The 19,510-nt window shown below is 42.7% G+C and overlaps 1 pseudogene; it reads left to right on the plus strand.

Annotated features, from left to right (window-relative positions):
• LOC135207269 (DDB1- and CUL4-associated factor 12 homolog) overlaps positions 1 to 19,510 on the plus strand; it is a 118,676-nt pseudogene that overhangs the window by 76,252 nt on the left and 22,914 nt on the right.

Here is a 19,510-nt window from a genome sequence, read left to right on the forward strand (position 1 = left end):
CTGAAGACAAGCTCCCTACAAATGAGGGACTCTTGAACTATAAGACATTAGCCTCCTTATTACTGCAAGAGTTTGGAGACTCTCTTAGTCCAGCCGCTCCTCCTTCTCCTTGTTCGCTCTTTTCGAGTACTGCTACTGTAAAGTCCTCTGCTTTCCTGAAAATGAAACCAGCGATTTCAATGAAGAAGGCCCTCCAATCTTTGGATTCATGGATGGGCACTAAGAAAGAGTTGGGCAAAACAGTATTCTGCATGCCTCCTTCCAAACTCCTTGGAAAGAGAGGTATTTGGTATGGGACAGGAGAGACTATGGGTCTTTCTCTTCCTGCATCGGCAGACGCTGACTTCACTAATCTGGTTGATGCCTCCAGACGACACTCTTTAGTCTCGGCCAGATCTATGTGGAGCATTTCAGAATTGAACCACTTTCTTAAAGGACTTTTCATCATTTTAGAAGTGTTCAATTTTCTGGATTGGTCTCTCGGAGTTTCTGGCTAAGAAGTCCTCAGGACTCGAGTTTCTTAAGAACCCAGAAATTCTCCATAGCGTCCTGGCTTGCATGGACAAGGCGGTACAAGAAGGTTTGGGAGAAGTTTCTTCCCTATTTGGAGCTGGTTTGCTGAAAAAGAGATCAGTTTATGGATCCCTTTTGTCTAAAGCTTTCTCTCCTAGCCAGAGGACCGCGTTATTGTTCACCCCTCTGTCAGTTCATGTTTCCTTCTCAGTTGGTGAGAGATATATCTCGCTCACTAACTGAGGAAGGCGACACAAGACCTCCTTGTTCGACTTCAAAGAAGAGTCGCCCTGTAGTGTCTACGAGTAAGAAGGACTCTCGTCCTCCTCAGCAGCCCTTTCGTGGAGGTGCAACGGCTCGTCCCCCTTCCAGAAAGAAGAGCTCTGATAAGAGAGGAAGGTCTTCTTCAGGCCCTTCAAGAAAGGAAAGTGACTTGATGATCCTCCAAGCACCAGTAGGCGCCAGACTCCTGAACTTTGCAGGAACCTGGGCGCAGAGAGGAGCCGACTCTTGGTCGGTTTCAGTTCTAAAGAAAGGATACATAATCCCCTTCGAAGACAGTCCTCCCCTAACCTCTACTCCTCGGGAACTGTCAGCGAGGTACAGAGACCCTGATCTATACAGTAGTAGGGCGAGTCTTCCTGCAGATTCGCGGATCATGGAGGTTCAGGGAGGCAGGCAGAACAGTTCCTGTCCCTACAGGAGCAGCCAGCTCAGCAGTGGCAGGTCGTGATTGGTCAACCTGTCGTCTCCCGAGAAGCTAGTCCCTCTCGGGCGTCTTCACCTGCAGTCTCTTCAATGGAGACTAAAGGGAGTGTTGGTCACAGGCAAGAGACCCACCTTTCTTCCCCGTGTCCCTCACGGAGGAGTTGAGGCAGGACCTATCCTAGTGGCTGGACAACGGGAACCTCGTAAGAGGAGTGCCTCTTCGCACTCACTCCCTCCCTCCCTCCCTCCCTCCCTCCGGAGATGTTGCTGTTTTCAGATGCATCGACCGAGGGATGGGGCACACACCTGGAGGAGTTGCTGGCTGCGGGTGTGTGGAACCATTATGACAAGCACTTTCACATCAACGTCCTGGAGCTCAAGGCAGCGTTTCTCGCTCTTCAAGAGTTTCAAGATCGTCTGGTGGGACACTCAGTGGTGTTGATGATCGACAACACCACAGTAGTGGTGTACGTCAACAAACAGGGGGCTTAGTGTCCCTCCCGTTGCATCAGTTTGACGTTGCGGTGTACGAGTGGGCTGTGGCACACTCGGTAGAGCTGTCAGCCCGCTACATTCCAGGCAAGAGGAATGTGGTAGCAGACAAGCTCAGCCATTGGGATCAGGTGATAGGAACTGAGTGGTCCCTTCACCCAGACATGGCAGAAAGGCTCTTCAATCTGTGGGGGTGTCCAGTCATGGATCTGTTCACCACCCGGCAGAACAGAAAACTCCAGGCTTTCTACTCAGTTGTGTCAGACCCATGGGCAGCTGCAGAGGGCGCTCTTCAACACCCATGGGACAACTCTTTTCGTGTATGCCTTTCCCCCATTCTGTCTGATTCGCAAGGTGATCAGCAGGGCGCTGTCACCTTGAATCTTCGGATGATCCTGGTGGTGCCCAAATGGCCTCAAGCCGTTTGGTACCCGGACCTGCTGGCTCTGCTCACCAAAGCACCGAGAGAGATTCCCCCCCGGCACAACCTCCTGTGCCAGCCACGTGTGGAACGGTACCACCGGTCGGTCGAGTCCCTGTGTCTTCCCGGCTGGCTGTTATCCACCATCTCTTGCAGTTATCCACCATCTCTTGCGAGCGAAAGGCTTTTCTCGCAGCGCAGCAACAGAGATGGCTGGGTACCTCAGACAGTCCTTTGCAGCTGGTATACCCAGTGGAAAGTGGGCTCGTCTTCTGTGGTTGGTGTCGTGGACGGGGTCCCTCTCCTCTCAGAGCCACTATTCAGCAGGTAGCAGATTTCCTCGTTTTCCTTCGCCGAGAGAAGCTCCTCTCCGTCTCCGCAGTTAAAGGATACAGAGCTGCCCTGGCCCTAGTCCTTAAACTGCGAGGAGTGGATATCTCCTCCTTCGAGATCTCCCTCCTTATGAAACTTAGGCCCCCGGGATGGGATGTGACTCTCGTCCTTAAAAGTTTGACTTGAAGACCCTTCGAGCCACTCCGAGAGTCGTCAGACAGGGATCTGACCCTCAAGACCCTCTTCCTGCTGGCCCTGGCATCGGCGAAGAGAGTAGGGAGGGGAACTTCATGTTCTTTCCTTCGATGTTAAGCATTCCAGGGGATGGGGATCCATGACGTCGATTTCGTCCCGAACTTCCCCTCCCTGAAGGACTTACTGATAATGATGCGGATGAGATGCTGCTTTGTCCTGTGAGGGCGCTATCTGAAGAGAACTCGGCACCTCAGGCCCGAGTGTCGACGCCTCTTCGTTAGCACCGGGGTTACCAAGAAAGAGGTTTCCAAGAACACTTTCTTTCTGGCTGCGTGAGGTGATCAGGAGGGCATATGACACGGATGGTAGTGACGAAACCCATACCCTTCGTCCGAGAGCTCACGAAGTCAGAGGTATTGGTTCAACCCTTGCATTCCGCAAGAACTCCATGGCGCAGGTTCTGAAGGCAGGGGGTTTGGGCCAACCAAACCTCCTTCACTTCCTTCTACCTTCGGGATATTACCCACAGGTCCTTGGACACCTTTTCCTTGGGACCCGTGGTGGTTGATCAACAAGTTGTTTAGTCTACCCAGCACCCGAGCGGACAGAACAGCATCCTATCCTAGTGTGACTGCATGAATGAACGAGTGAAAGAGTGACTGGCTTCTCTTACTACTTCGTTCTTCCTCCTCTACTTGTGGGCAGAGAGCCGCGGTTGTCACTACGCTGAACAGGAAGCGGATGCAGGTAAGCTACACGACTGAGCTCCATCCTATCTCTTTCAGTAAGGATAGGAGTATTTATCCACCACTCCCCCAACCAAAAAGGGGGGGAGTGGAAGCCAAAAAGAGACAAACCCATGACTTCATTTTGGCTCTTGAAGTAGGAACTATTTCTTGTGTTTTTGCTATTTACAAGAGGTACGCTTGCCTCCCTCTTATAAATTTGGTCCAGAAGTCTGGCCACTGATCCTGCGGTGCACACCCCGATCAGCTGGGCAGAGGCTAGGATCCCTCCCTTTGCTCTTACGACTAGGGAGGGAACACCAGTCTGTTTCTTAAGACTAAGATTCCACCCACCAATAAGTGAGTCTGCCTATTGTTAAAGGACCGAGGGTGGGTTTGTATGCGTATCGGAACAAATATTTGTCGAAAATTGTATTTTTATACATTCAACTTCCCTGCCAGATATATACTTAGCTATAGACTCTGTCGTCCCCGACAGAAATTCAAATTTCGCGGCACACGCTACCGGTAGGTCAGGTGATCTACCGCCCTGCCCTGGGTGGCAGGACTAGGAACCATTCCTGTTTTCTAATCAGATTTCTTCTGTCGCCCGGACCATCAACATTGTTGTTGGTTCCTCTTGACTGGATTTTCTTTTTTCATCGACAATTGATCTTCTTGACCGACTTTTGGTGGTGTATCTGTATTGTTGGATTGGCATACGCTTTTGTGGACTGTTTTTGTGGACTTGTTTGGATTTTTCTTAAAATGTCTGACGCTGGAATGGTTGTGAGACGTTGTGTCAATGTAGGCTGTAAGGTGAGGTTGCCGAAAGCTTCGGTAGACCCTCACACAGTATGTAAGGGTTGCAGGGAGTATGAATGTTCTTTCACTAATACTTGCAAGGAATGTGAGAATTTGAGTGAGAGAGAGTGGAAGAATCTAACTACTTATTTGAAGAAGTTATAGAGAGAGAGTGAGGAAAGCTTCCTCTAGAAGTTTGAGTAGTTCTAGATCTAATGAACTAGTTCCTAGTTTGGGATCTTCCCCACTTGTAAGAATTGCTACTTCTCCTTCCTTTTCAGCCTCTTCACCTATTGCAGATCCTGTAGATTCGGCAAAAGAACTTGCGGATCTAAAAGCAGCCTTCAAGATCATGGAAAACAAAATGGCTGCTCTGCAAGGTAAGGCTAGTGATATTACAGTGGACAGTGATGTGAGTGTCCCCAGTGTGGTGGAGGGGGCATCTGGTCGGCTCCACAACGCTCCCAGGTCTAGACCTCTTCCAAGCTCACATGCCCAGAGGAGAAGGAATGTCAAAAACCGTAAGGAGGTTTGTGGGGAGAATCCCCACCGATCAGGTGTCCCTTCGGCAGGCTCTGTGACACCCCAGACTGCCAGGGATCGCTATTGCAAAAGCGTCCTGCGTGAGTGTTTCTCATCGTCGGGGTCTTCGTCTCTTAGACGCGATTGGAGGGATTCTGATCGCTCGCGACCATTGAAGAGGAGTTGGAAGGCACCAACTCTTGATTCGAGCCCGGAACGCTTCCCTGAGGAGTCTCCTTTGGATGTTAAGAGGGCAAAAGAGCCCCTATTGTCACCCGTAGTTGGAGTGGAGCCCATGGACTCCTCCCCTCCTCCTTCTCCTCCTCCCGAAGAGGATAAAGAGGAGGCTACTAAAAGATTTCTAGTTTCTAACAAGAACAGATATCGTCGTTGGTAGGAGTGCTTTCAAAGGAGCCTCCTCGAAGGAAAGACACTTCCCTTCCCATCAAGAGGTCCTCCAGACGTGTGGAGGTACCTGCCGCCAGGAACGAGGCTCCTATTAGGAGTGAGGCTCCTAGCAAGAGCGAGGAGCCAACCAAACGTAAGGCTTCTACTAGGAGTGAAGAGTCGTTCGGACGTACGGCACCTTCCAGGAGTGAGGAGTCAACCAGGCGCAAGACTCCTACCAGGTGCGAAGAGCCGATCAGGCATCTGGCGCCAGCCAGGAGTGAAGAGTCACCCAGGAGGCAGGAGCCAAGAAGGCCAGGAGTGAGGAGTTCACCCAGGAGGCAGGAGCCAAGAGCCAGGAGTGAGGAGTCACCCAGGCAGGAGTCAGGAGCCAGGAGGCAGGAGTCAGGAGTCAGGAGCCAGGAGGCAGGAGTCGGAATTCTTCCATAAGGCAAGATTCGAATAGACTCGTATCCGGAATTGATGACTCTTCCCCAGACAGAAGCACCTCTCCGGATCGTAGGATGGTCTTGGAAAGACTCTTTCCTCCAAACGAGAACTTTCTCCCTCTTCTGATCGGGTTTTGGAAGAGTTGTCTGAAGACAAGCTCCCTACAAATGAGGGACTCTTGAACTATAAGACATTAGCCTCCTTATTACTGCAAGAGTTTGGAGACTCTCTTAGTCCAGCCGCTCCTCCTTCTCCTTGTTCGCTCTTTTCGAGTACTGCTACTGTAAAGTCGTCTGCTTTCCTGAAAATGAAACCAGCGATTTCAATGAAGAAGGCCCTCCAATCTTTGGATTCATGGATGGGCACTAAGAAAGAGTTGGGCAAAACAGTATTCTGCATGCCTCCTTCCAAACTCCTTGGAAAGAGAGGTATTTGGTATGGGACAGGAGAGACTATGGGTCTTTCTCTTCCTGCATCGGCAGACGCTGACTTTCACTAATCTGGTTGATGCCTCCAGACGACACTCTTTAGTCTCGGCAGATCTATGTGGAGCATTTCAGAATTGAACCACTTTCTTAAAGGACTTTTCATCATTTTAGAAGTGTTCAATTTTCTGGATTGGTCTTCTCCGGAGTTCTCGGCTAAGAAGTCTTCAGGACTCGGAGTTTCTTAAGAACCCAGAAATTCTCCATAGCGTCCTGGCTTGCATGGACAAGGCGGTACAAGAAGGTTTGGGAGAAGTTTCTTCCCTATTTGGAGCTGGTTTGCTGAAAAGAGATCAGTTTATGGATCCCTTTTGTCTAAAGCTGTTTCTCCTAGCCAAAGGACCGCGTTATTGTTCACCCCTCTGTCAGTTCATGTTTCCTTCTCAGTTGGTGAGAGATATATCTCGCTCACTAACTGAGAAGGCGACACAAGACCTCCTTGTTCAGACTTCAAAGAAGAGTCGCCCTGTAGTGTCTACGAGTAAGAAGGACTCTCGTCCTCCTCAGCAGCCCTTTCGTGGAGGTGCAACGGCTCGTCCCCCTTCCAGAAAGAAGAGCTCTGATAAGAGAGGAAGGTCTTCTTCAGGCCCTTCAAGAAAGGAAAGTGACTTGATGATCCTCCAGCACCAGTAGGCGCCAGACTCCTGAACTTTGCAGGAACCTGGGCGCAGAGAGGAGCCGACTCTTGGTCAGTTTCAGTTATAAAGAAAGGATACATAATCCCCTTCGAAGACAGTCCTCCCCTAACCTCTACTCCTCGGGAACTGTCAGCGAGGTACAGAGACCCTGTAATGAAAAATACTTTCCTTCAAATGTGGGAAAAGGAGGCCATCGAACTTGTACAGGATCCACTCTCCCCGGGATTTTACAATCGCCTTTTCCTAGTACCAAAGGCTTCGTGGGGGTGGAGACCAGTACTGGACGTAAGCGCTGCTTTGTCCAGAAGAAGTAGTTCCGAATGGCAAACGTCCGCCTCGGTGATGTCAGCACTACGTCCAGGAGATTGGATGGTCTCTGGACTTACAAGACGCATATTTCCATGTTCCCATTCACCACTCGTCAAAGAAATATCTTAGATTCATGATAGGAGGCAAGATTTTTCAATTCAGGCTCTGTGTTTTGGCCTGTCTACAGCTCCACAGGTCTTCACCAACCTGATGGCGAATTGTAGCGAAATGGCTTCACCTAGAGGGAATAAACATCTCCCTCTACTTAGACGACTGGCTGATCAGGGCCAAGTCGGAGAACCAGTGCTTGGAGGACCTGTCGATAACATGGAATATGGTAGAATCTCTGGGATTACTCGTGAACCTCGAGAAGTCGCAACTGATCCCCAGCCAGAACTTGGTCTATCTGGGGATTCAGATGGATTCTCTGGGTTTTCGGGTATTTCCTTCACAAGAGAGAATCACTCGAGGCTTGTCAAGAATCTCGAGCTTCTTAGAGAGAGAACGCAGTTCAGCGAGGGATTATTTGAGCCTTTTAGGGACTCTGTCCTCGCTAGAAAAGTTCTTCTCTCTGGGAGGCTTCACCTTCGCCCTCTTCAGTTTTTCCTGAAAGAGGTGTGGAGTTGGAAGACGGGGCAACTCTCAGACTCTTTCCCGATTCCACAGGAGGTGAAGAATCACTTAAAGTGGTGGATCCTTCCTCTTAAAAAGAAGACGAAGGCGTGTCACTTGCCCTGCAGAACCCCGACCAAGTGTTATTTTCTGACGCTTCGGAGTCGGGATGGGGAGCGACGCTAGGAGCAAGGGAGGTGTCAGGCACCTGGACAAAGGAGTAGGTGCTCCTGGCACATCAATTACAAAGAGCTAGTAGCCATACACCATGGCCTTAAGATTCTTCGAGGAGGTAGTCAGAGTCGGGGTGATTCAGATAAACTCGGACAACACCACGGCTCTGGCTTACATACGCAAGCAAGGAGGGACTCATTCATTCTCCCTCTATCAACTAACAAAAGATCTATTAACCTGGACAGAGGAAAGAGGTATAACTCTCCTCACAAGATTTGTGCAAGGGATAAGGAATGTGAGAGCGGACAGGCTAAGCAGAAGGAATCAGGTCCTTCCCACAGAGTGGACTCTACACACAGAAGTGTGCTGGAGTCTGTGGTCCTGTGGGGGAGGCCTCACATAGACCTGTTTGCTACGTTCCTCTCCAAAAGAGTAGAGATCTTTTTGCTCTAGTGGAAGATCCAAGAGCCTTTGCAATCGACGCGTTTTCTCCTGGATTGGTCGGGCCTAGACGCCTACGCCTTTCCCCCGTTCAAGATCTGGGGCGGGGGAAGTACTCAGGAAATTCGATGGCTTCAAAGGGCACGAAGTTGACCCTCATAGCCCCATTTTGGCCAGCCCAGGAGTGGTTCACGGAGGTACTGGAGTGGATAGTGGACTTCCCCAGATCTCTGCCAAGCAGAACAGATCTACTCAGACAACCCCACTTCGAGAGGTTTCATCACAACCTCCCCGGTCTCGCTCTGACTGCCTTTCGACTATCGAAAGACTTGTCAGAGCGAGGGGATTTTCTCGCAAGGCTGCAGGTTCTATCGCTAGAGCCCGCAGATCTTCAACGAGAAGAGTATACCAATCGAAGTGGGAAGTCTTTAGGAGATGGTGTAAGAATAAGAAGCTGTCCTCCTCCAGTACCTCTATAGTTAACATTGCCGATTTCCTCCTTTTTCTTAGAGAGGAATCGCACCTTTCTGTGTCTACAATCAAAGGATACAGAAGTATGCTGTCTTCAGTATTCAGGAATCGAGGGCTAGAGATTGCAGAGAACAAGGATCTCTACGATTTGATTCTGTCCTTCGAGACTTCGAAATCAGCGTCTCTGAGAACACCTAGCTGGAATCTGGACGTGGTCCTGAAATTCCTTGCCTCGGACAAATTCGAGCCTCTACATCTGGCTTCCTTCCGCGACGTCACTAGGAAATGTTTATTCCTGTTGTCTCTCGCGACGGCCAAGAGGACGAGCGAATTGCACGCTCTGGACTCCAAAGTGGGGTTTAAAGGAGATGCGGCTATCTGTTCGTTCCAGACATTATTTCTGAGCGAAAAACAAAAACCCATCAAAACCTTGGCCCAGGAGCTTTGAGGTAAAAGGCCTATCTAACCTCGTAGGCAGAGAGATAGAGAGGTCTCTCTGTCCGGTTAGAGCTCTTAAATTTTATTTAGAGAAGAAGAAGCAGATGGGAGGCTGTCAACAAGGTCTTTGGTGTGCTGTGAAGAACCCCAAAAGACTCATGTCTAAAAACGCCTTGGCCTTCTTTGTGAGAAGCGTGATTACTGATGCGCACAAGAACTGCCCGGATGAATCCTTCGGTCTTCTAAAGGTTAAGACTCATGAGGTAAGGGCAGTAGCAACGTCGCTGGCGTTTCAAAAGAATATGTCTCTCAGGAATATCATTGAGACTACATATTGGAGATGCAATTCAGTGTTTGCGTCTCATTACCTGAAGGATGTGAAAGTGACCTCATGAGAAATGCTTCTCTCTCAGTCCATTTGTATCAGCAGATACAGTTCTGGGACTTGGAGCAAAGACTGATCCTTAATATATTTTATCTTAAATGTACATAAACCCTCTTGTCAGATATGTGCTTGGTTTCCTATTAGCAAGCGTACTGATGTCGCACGGGCGGCTGGTGTCATTGCTGGTAGGGGACCAGGGGTATGTATGGCTAGTAGGGGGGTACAAAATTTTTTTTTTGTGTTTTGTTATAAATGTATGTGTATTATGTTTCAAGTTTTGGTTGTTTGTAAGGAGTTTGGGGATAACTCCTTCCAATCTTAGAATAACTAAATGGATGTTAGGATCAGGTGATCGGGATCGGTGTTGTGCTCCTTGAACAAGGTGTATTGTCATGTTAGTGGAATAGCAACCCAATGACAAAGGCCTTTAGGCTCTGCCGAGTAAGTGGATAAGACCCCATTGTCAGACCCACAAGAACTCTTAGCCATAGATCAATATCGCGTGAGGCTCTTGAGGCGAAGCAGACTCCTGGGCAGTAGCCACGAAGTCTTCCGCCTAATCAGGTAGGAACCAAGGTTTATTAATACCTACAACATCTGTTGTTTACCTGTCTATTTCAGTAGTTAGCTGTCTCTTACCCACCACCAATGGGTGCTAATCAGTTAAGTATATATCTGGCAGGGAAGATGAATGTATAAAAATGATATTGTCATAATACAAAAAAGTTTTATACATACTTACCTGACAGATATATACGATTAATGGAACCACCCAACCTCCCCGCAGGAGACAGGTGGAAGAGAAGAAATCTGATTAGAAAACGGGAATGGTTCCTAGTCCTGCCACCCAGGGCAGGGCAGTAGATCACCTGACCTACCGGTAGCGTGTGCGCGAAATTTGAATTTCTGTCGGGGACGACGGAGTCTATAGCTAAGTATATATCTGTCAGGTAAGTATGTATAAAACTTTATTGTATCATGACAATATCATTTTTCCTAACTATACAAACAATGAGGTCCTTTACACATAGTCCCCCACCTCATGCCACCCCTCACTCTGCATTTCTTGGGCCTAAAGCAAAGTGACTCCTCTCTCGAAGTTGAGCTGACCGCCAACTGCCGGACAAGTAGTTAACTACCGAACCCCCTTGTTCGAAGCTTACGACCGGTTCAGCTGTCGCTAAGTACCTTCCTATAGTTAAAGGACCTCAGGTTTGTATAGTTAGGAAAAATACAATTTTCAACAAATTGTTATTTGAGGAGTACTAACAATATTATCTCTGTATCAAAATTGTTAATTGTAATAATAAATAAGAATCATGTGTCTTCCTGCAATTTTGTAAATGATTTACATTATGTACAGTATTTTGTTTGCGATTGAAAGAAGCATGTGCATTAATTTAGGCCTAAGACTGATTTACTGGTATTTTCTGAGCTTTATTATATACTTGAAGTATATCTTTAATTTTTTTCTATTCCTCAAAGGTTAATGCTAGAATTACGGGTTGTGGAATAAGGTCAGTCAGCTTTCATGGAGACGTTTTAACCATAGGGACTGGAGTAGGAGCCATCATGTTTTATGACATGCGTGCCGGAAAGTACATGGAGTCAACGATGAACAGGTAAATTATTTTTAGATTTCCTAGTCTTGCAGTGTTTCTCAAACCAAGTGATTTTGCAGTATAAAATTAAATTTTACTATAACTTAAACAAGCACACTATATAAAGTACTACTTAAGTCTTACTTAATTTTACTTTATAATAAGTAATACTTCTGATGGATAGGATAACTTTGCCCGTGGCAATGAATTTATGAGAGTATAACTTTGTTTGTGACAATGAATTTATGAGTGCTTAAAATTGTGAACAAAATGGAAGCAATGAGAAAATTGTAGGTTAAAAAGTAAGAGATTCTTTAAAAGTTTAAGTCTAGTCTGCATTTTTATTTGCACATTTATCCATCATGACTCAGGTGTCTGGATAAACTATTATTATTATTATTATTATACCCTTACTGTTTCTTCATCCCTTTCTCTCTCTCTGATGCAGTATTATTTGAGATGAATTTTACCTACTGTTAAAGTTAGCTATATCTCCCCACCAATTAGGTGAGTCGGCATTCAAATAAAAAATCGAATGGCTGCCTGGATGACTGTCTAGTTTACCTGTTGTCCACCAGGTATGTTTTGAATGTTTTAGCTCTTGTCAGAATTCTCCTTGCCACCATTGCGGTTAGGCGATTGTTGGTATTCTATGAAGTTTGGCCGTTTTACACCTGTTTACGGTATTGTAATTTCATTTTCCTAGGATATCTTCCACTGGAAGCAAAACCAATAACATCAGGCTATGTAGGAATGTTTTTGATGTAACCAGGATATTGAAATTGAAAGTTGATCAACATTCGGTTTGTACTTGCAAGGGTACAGGTGATCTTGGAACTACTAAATGTGAAGAGTGTAGAGAATTGTTCTGAGAAATTTATGCCTGAATATGTCAGATATAGGAAAGACGGGTAACTAATAGATTATGAAAGCAATTAGTTGAGTTAGGACTTAACCCTGTCAGGCTATCCCTACTCAAGACTAGGCATTTTGGTAGTGCTAGTATTGACTTCCTTTGTAGCCCTGCCTTCTGCTCCCCATTTGGTTCAGGAAAAGCGTAACAAGAAGTTAGTTCTAATACAAGTTGAACTGAGTTCGTGATGGGAACGTTCCGAATCCCTCCATATGTGCGCTCTTTTTTGCGTTCCCTGTTAGAAGTAAGGTGTTGGTGCCCTAGTCTGTACGTAGCCCGAGCCTAGGACTGCCCTGTGACAGTTGGTTATGTCTGCTGTCAGGGAACCAGGTTGGATCTTGGGACGATGGGGTTCTGTGCCCTCCAATACCTACTTCGCCCTTTTCATGGTCTCGTTCGCCAAAGGACTGTTGAAGCGATCACCTAAGGATCCTTAAAGTGTTCACATAAGGATCATTTCGGTAAGCGTTAATGCTCACTCTGTAGGTACATTCTGTCGTCTTCAACACCTAGTTTGAGGAGTTAGCATGCATAGGTTTAATAAAATATAATATAAGTACAGGCGGTCCCCGGGTTACGACTGGGGGTTCCATTCTTAAGACCTGTCATAAACCGAAAATCGTCGTAAGCTGGAAGGACGTTCTTGAAAATATGTCCACGGAAAATTTCACTACTAATTTGCAATTTTTGTCTTAGGGCCGTATCTCTAAAATTATAACTAATTTACTTTTTTCATGTGCAAGACTGTGTATTCACAAATTACTGTATATTTTCATTAAAATACAAGAGAGAGAGAGAGAAGAGAGAGAGAGAGAGAGAGAGAGAGAGAGAGAGCGAGAGAGAGAGAGAGAGAAATAACTCCTTACGGTTTAATAGATTGAAATGAATGTCTGTAGGCAACTTTTTCCCCCTCCCATAAATACATATATTTCTCCAGAGAAGAGAGAAAGAGAGGACTGTGCAATTATGTTTGTCTGTCTATCAATTCTTTTGCTGAGAGGGATAGAGATAAAAGGAAGAAATAGAAACACCAAATGTATGACAAGTATCTTGTGGAGGAGAGAGAGAGAGAGAGAGAGAGAGAGAGAGAGAGAGACGAGAGCGGAGAGAGAGAGAGAGAGAGAGAGAGAGAGAGAGACGAGAGAGAGAGTTGTCCTTACAGTATTTAAAAGAGAGAAATGGAATGATTATTGTATTTAAAATACTCAGATATGAATTTGTACTTTAGTATTATTATTGGAAAATATTAATGATAAACTTATTACATACACGTCATGAAAATGATATCATCTCAGTAAGAGAGAGAGAGAGAGAGAGATTACATAAAACCATTAAATTCGTTGACCATTGTATGGGCATTGTTAAGCTCGAGTGTCACTCGAGTCGAGGTGGGGAAATTGATACAGAAAAAGACAAAGGGAAGAATTTTCTTTTGAAATTAGTTATCGTATTATTACTACTTCTATTATTATTATATTATTATTATTATTATTATTATTATTATTATTATTTGAAAATATAATAAAACACGTGCATCTACATAAAAAATTCTCGTCATCTCAGTAAGAAAGAGGAATTATCCTTACAAGTGAAATGGAAAGGTAATTTTCATCTCTTTAAAATACGACCATTATGAATTTTGTAATTAAAGTTTTATTATTATTATTATTATTAAATAACTGAAATTATCATAAACATTTTACATACTAGTACCATAAAAATTCTTTCATCTCGGTAAAAGAGAGAGAGAGAGAGGAGAGAGAGAGAGAGAGAGAGAGAGAGAGAGAGTGTTTATCTCTCTCTGTTCTCTCAAAAAATACTTATAACGCTTCCAGGGAAAGAGAGGGAGGGAGTTACCACTATGACCCATTATTATCTGTGTGGCAAAAGAGAGAGAGAGAGTTAACCTTAATTAAAAGTGACATGGATAGATTAGTACATATTGTATTTCTTTAAAATACTATCACATATGAATTTTGTAATTACAGTTATTATTATTATTATTATTATTATTTGAAAGTATTAAAAACAAATAGTACAAGTACATAAAAAATCTCGAGTCTCAGTAAATGAGAGAGAGAGAGAGGAGAAGAGAGAGAGAGAGAGAGAGAGAGAGCGAGAGGAGAGAAAGACGAGAGAGAGAAGAGGAAGAGAGAGGAGAGAGAGAGAGAGAGAGAGAGGGGGGGGGGGGGGGGGGGGAATTCAGGACCACATGATTGCAACAGTGCAGCTCTTCCCCCAGATTTTCCCCTCCTGGCTGTCACTGAACTTGATATATCTGACAGTTTTAGTACCTAAATCTCAGAAAAGATTACTGGAAGTTACTTGAAGAAGACTGGGATTTCCTTCATTCTTCCATAATTTTTTAAATATAAGCTAAAATCTTACTAATTCACTATGGTATTTTCTTTAATGAATTGATATTATTGCTGTATAAATTAATATTAATATTTGAAAATAGTAAATCATTTATTTATCATACTAAAAAACATACATATAGTGATTATTTCGTTGGAAAATAAAACAAAGAGAGAGAGACGAGAGAGAGAGAGAGAGAGAGAAACTGTGCTAAACTATAAAGGATTCTTATCTTATCATAGTATGTGTTTTTTAAAAGCGTCGTAAACTCGGAGCGTCGGAGGAAGCGTCAGTGTTTGTAACCTCGGAACAAGCGTCGTAACCCAGGGCGGATTTTTCAATGAATATTTAAGAAAAAGTGTCGTAACCTCGGAACGTCGTAAGCCGGACCCGTCGTACCGGGGACCGCCTGTATAGACATTTTATTGAGATGATAATGTCTCTGTAGCGAGTTTTGCACATTTAGATATGTTGACTTTATCTCTCTCACGGTTTGGTTATTCTAAATTCATCCGATTGTTGTAAATATTTGCACCATTTTAAATTAGCTGTTACATAAAGTTTTATATATGAAAATATGTGCAATTTCATGTAGAATACAACAAAAAACAACCCATGGTTATAGCTTTTATCAGTTTTGAAATATTTTCATATAAATAATGATAATAGAAAAATTCTATCTTCGGTCAACTTAACTCGTCCGAATGGTCGAAAACTGCAATTATAAGCCACAACACTTACAGTCTAGTAATATTCAATCAATTACCTCATTTGCAACAACGGGAAGTCTCTAGCACAATATTTCGATTAATGGTGAATTTTTGAAAACTGCTTTTTTTGTACGTCCGTGCGTTATGAATTCATTCATCATATTGTGATAATATTTTCTCTGTGTTGCTTTGATCGTTTTAACATTTGTTATATACAAAATCATCACATTTAGTGTACAATACAACAAAAAAATAATTAACTCATTAGCTTGAAACCATTTTGGCTCACAGCGCAATTGTATACAATTATATATGAAATTTTTTTTGCACTATCATATATTATATACTGTATGATAATGATATTTTTTTCATTTCTAATGGTTGCATAATAAACTTCAGGCAATGACAAAAAAGGAGCCAAATATGAACTCTTAATCTTGAAAATTAAGTGGGCTGTGATTTAAAAAAAAAAAAAAACAAAAAAAAAAAAAAAACTTTTTTTTTTTCGCTTCAGCGCTTGCTTGCGAGCGCCGCCGTCATACGGGAGACACTTTCGGAAATATCGGCTTGGCATCTAAGGGTTAATTATGCATGCTTGTCGGTCAAAGATGAATAGGCATGTGCTCTCATTAGGAAACATGGCCTTACTAGGGATATTTTCAGATAATCATGCTCAATTAATGTACAGTTTCAGCGTAAGAATTACGACTTACAAATAAAGTTAATTAAATTTGTAAGTACTAATCCAGAAACCAAATTTGGCCCCAGGACTGTAGGAGGGACTCTGTAACCAAGAATTGTCCATTTTGTTCTTAAACGTAAGTCCAGGGTTTGGTCTTTTCCCTCTGTCATGCAACACAAACATTTTAACTAGTGTCATCACACTTTCATGCAACATAGAGTGGTCAAACACTACACCTGGTAAAACTTTTGAGATGTCAGGGCAGTGGAAAGAAATCAGGATGTTTAGCAGGTTTATTCCAGGTCAGAAACAGTCTTTGTGGGAAGTTTGCTGCTTTGAGTGAAATGAAAAAACATATTGGTTTGAGCATTAATTCTGTGGAAGGACAGTGTTTTTAGCAATTGGGGATTCAGAAGAACAAACTGCCTACAAGGGCCTTTACATCCGTAAGTTTGGCACTTGGTGTGGGATTTAAGGAGCACTCATTTAGACATACTAGCATGTAAATGAACAGGGACATCCGAATGGATACAACTACTTTGTTGGCCCTCGGGTTTGAGCAGTGGATGTTTTCCTTAAATTTTGCCAAATTCAGACTAATAGGCCCTGCCCCTTGTATCTACCCTGAATACTATTAAGCATTTTCAAGTTCAAGAATTGCTTAGTGTCTCCTGTAGAGCCCTTGAAGCCTCAGGGCAAATGATTTTCAGAATTTCCAATGCTCTTGGTAGACGTATCATTCTTCCGTTGAGAAGAAATCAACTCTACTACACAATTCCATACACTTCCATTAACTTAGGCATCTCCTTAACTGCTTGGAGATGTTAGAATGTCCCCTCCCAAATATAATATTTTCAAGTTATCATAGGCCCTATCTTTCCTTAAAACTACCATGGCATGGGGTCGAAGCAGTGGTCTGTCTATTGCTGAGGGTACCATTCTAGAGAAATTTTCAGCTCCTGGAACCTTGTAGACGTCAATGTTTTCTGTTAGAGACAAATAAGACTTTCAACTGTCTACTTCCAAAGTTAGTTCGTTCCATAGTACGTACTTTCCTTGGTATTGCATCAAGTACTTTTAGATCTTGCTGAGGACCAGCAATGTAAGGTGTTGAGATTGAAGCCCTTCATCTCTATATCAATCTCTCTCTCTGGAGTTTAGATGCGCTCTAAACTTTACCTGAATTTACTGTAAACCTTTTATTTAGCACTAGTAGTGGTTAATAAGTAAATTTATTGTTAGAACCCTTCTTTAAGGTGACCGTCTCTATGGCGGATGACATGTCAACTTGAAAAAATAAAAATAGAGTTAATATTTGTATCTATGCAGAAACATGCCATGCATGCTTTCCAGAAGTTTCAGCCAATTATTTTTACAAATAATGAAGATATAGCGGTTTTTAAATGATAATGTCATCGTAACTGTGTCGTCTGTATGACTTGAGTGACAGGATCGTTTTTGCGTGTTTATTTTTGCATATATACAGCGATTTTTTTAGATTTTTTTTCGAAATTCTCATACATCTGGTAGCTATGAAAGGTAGTGTGAGAGACGAGCTGCTTAGAGCGGTTATTTATAAGCGAGACTCGCTGCGAGAGTCTCAGAGAATGACTCAGTTACTCAACAGACGACGTCAAAGATCTTGCACGCACTTACGCACTTGCGTTTGGTTGCTAGCTAATTACATGGTTTTTTATAACTTCTTAGTGAACTATAGCAATGCCGAAGTTACCTAAAGATCAAGAAGGCTACTCAGCAACTAAGTCTAGCAAAATTAGTGAAGGCCAGGAGTGTGCTGAAAGAAAACGCAAAAATTCATTGTTATCAGCTCCCTCATTGTCTCATGTCACGCTGTCAACATCATTGTCTCGTGTCCCGCTTAGGGTATTAATACTACTTTTAGGGGGAGGACCAGGATCCTTGGTGTAGAAATCAACAATAAAAGTGCAAATAAAGTAATTATGATAATGTTGTTTTGATTTTTATAAGAAAAAAGCGAAAATTTACTTAGCAAATCTTTGGGAGTTCATAACTCAAAAATATACTTATTCGCATGTTGGTAGCCATTACTCAGTTACTTATCATCCAATTTTAGAGAGAAATATCATTGGAAAAAAAAATCCCATAATTCCTTGTGAGCCAATTTTTTCTATCTTTCTTTTTTTTAATTTTTTGAGTAGACAAAAAAAATAAAGAAAAATTCATCAAAAAAAAAAAAATCAAAATTCTGTTCACATAAGATTATTCGTATATAAGTAGTGTTTTTATGGTATGATTTTCAAATACAAATGATGTCATATTAGCGGAGAAATCGCTACCTAATTTTTTTTTTAATTATAATTTTTGCTAATAAAACTAAAAGTTTTGCTCAAATGACTTGAAATTTTTATATGATGAAGGTATTATATATATCTAAAACATATATGGAAATTATGTATTTTTGTACACTAAAAATAATACACACAAAGCGGACGGTCCCCTTAAGCTGGTGTAAAGGAATGCTATTTTAGCTTTCTGCCTTAGAGCTGAGGTGATGTTAAGTGCCTTGTAAGAATTCCAATGTAACCCCTTAGTGGGGAAGAAGAGGAAACTTCTCTATCCTGTTGGGGCATTTAAATTTTAAAGGTTAAACCTGTAACGTTATTGTCATCCTTTTTAGAAACCTTGAACATCTCATCAAAGGTAAATACTGGAAGAGGCAAAGTTAACCTTTGGTTTGTGGTTTTGGAAGAAACATAATGTCAATTGTCAAAGGTTAAGCCTGGAAGAGGCAAAAATCAACCTTTTGTTTTGTGGTTTTAAAATAGAAAACTAAAATGTATTTGTGAAGGTTAAGCCTTGAAGAGGCAAAGTTAACCTTTTGTGTTGTGATTTTTAGAAACTTATAACATCTTTGTCAATGGTTAAACTTGAAGGCAAAGTAACTTTTTGTTCTGTGGTTTTAGAAAACCTAGAAAGTATTTGTGAAGGTTAAGCCTGGAAGAGGCAAAGTTAACTTTATGTTCTGTGGTTTAGAAAACCTAGTATTTGTGAAGGTTAAGCCTGGAAGAGGCAAAGTTAACCTTTTATGTTGTGATTTTTAGAAACTTATAACGTCTTTGTCAAGGAACACAAGGTCCTCTGTGACGTATTGGATAGACTACTATGAGATTCAGGGCCTCTGTAACACGGTTTTCGCAATAACTTTTTATCTATGCATTTCATAAATATAACGCTATTCAGAATCATATTATATCAACACATAAATTTGAGTGTATTCTGCACTACGTAGGTTGAATAAATTTGGTACTATAATGTAAAAGTGACCTTTTTTGAAGACGGGCCAACTTACTCAGAGAAAAGGTTTCGAACGCACTCGTTACGTAACTTATGACATCATTTCTTCCCTCTTTCTCGATGGATGATTGGCTATACTTAACAAAGGCTAAACCTCTGGCAACAATGACATACAATTTAAATACAAGCAAAGCAGTACACCTTTATGAACTCTGGAACCTCTCCACTGATAATTGCATAATGAACAAACAACAAAATATGTTAATAAATGCAAAAACACTTCGATTATTAGTCTAACTCCCAAAATAAGTTTCCAAAGAAATTACAGTCTACTTTATAGGTCACAATCAGATTGACAAGATGTAGGGAATAGTTGGTAATTATCAAAAACATAGTAGACAAGCTTGATTTGATAACTGCATATCCAATGTCAAGCAATTTTTATTTATGGCTATCTACCTATTTAC

Source organism: Macrobrachium nipponense, chromosome 32, assembly GCF_015104395.2.
Source record: "Macrobrachium nipponense isolate FS-2020 chromosome 32, ASM1510439v2, whole genome shotgun sequence".
Lineage (NCBI taxonomy): Eukaryota > Metazoa > Arthropoda > Malacostraca > Decapoda > Palaemonidae > Macrobrachium > Macrobrachium nipponense.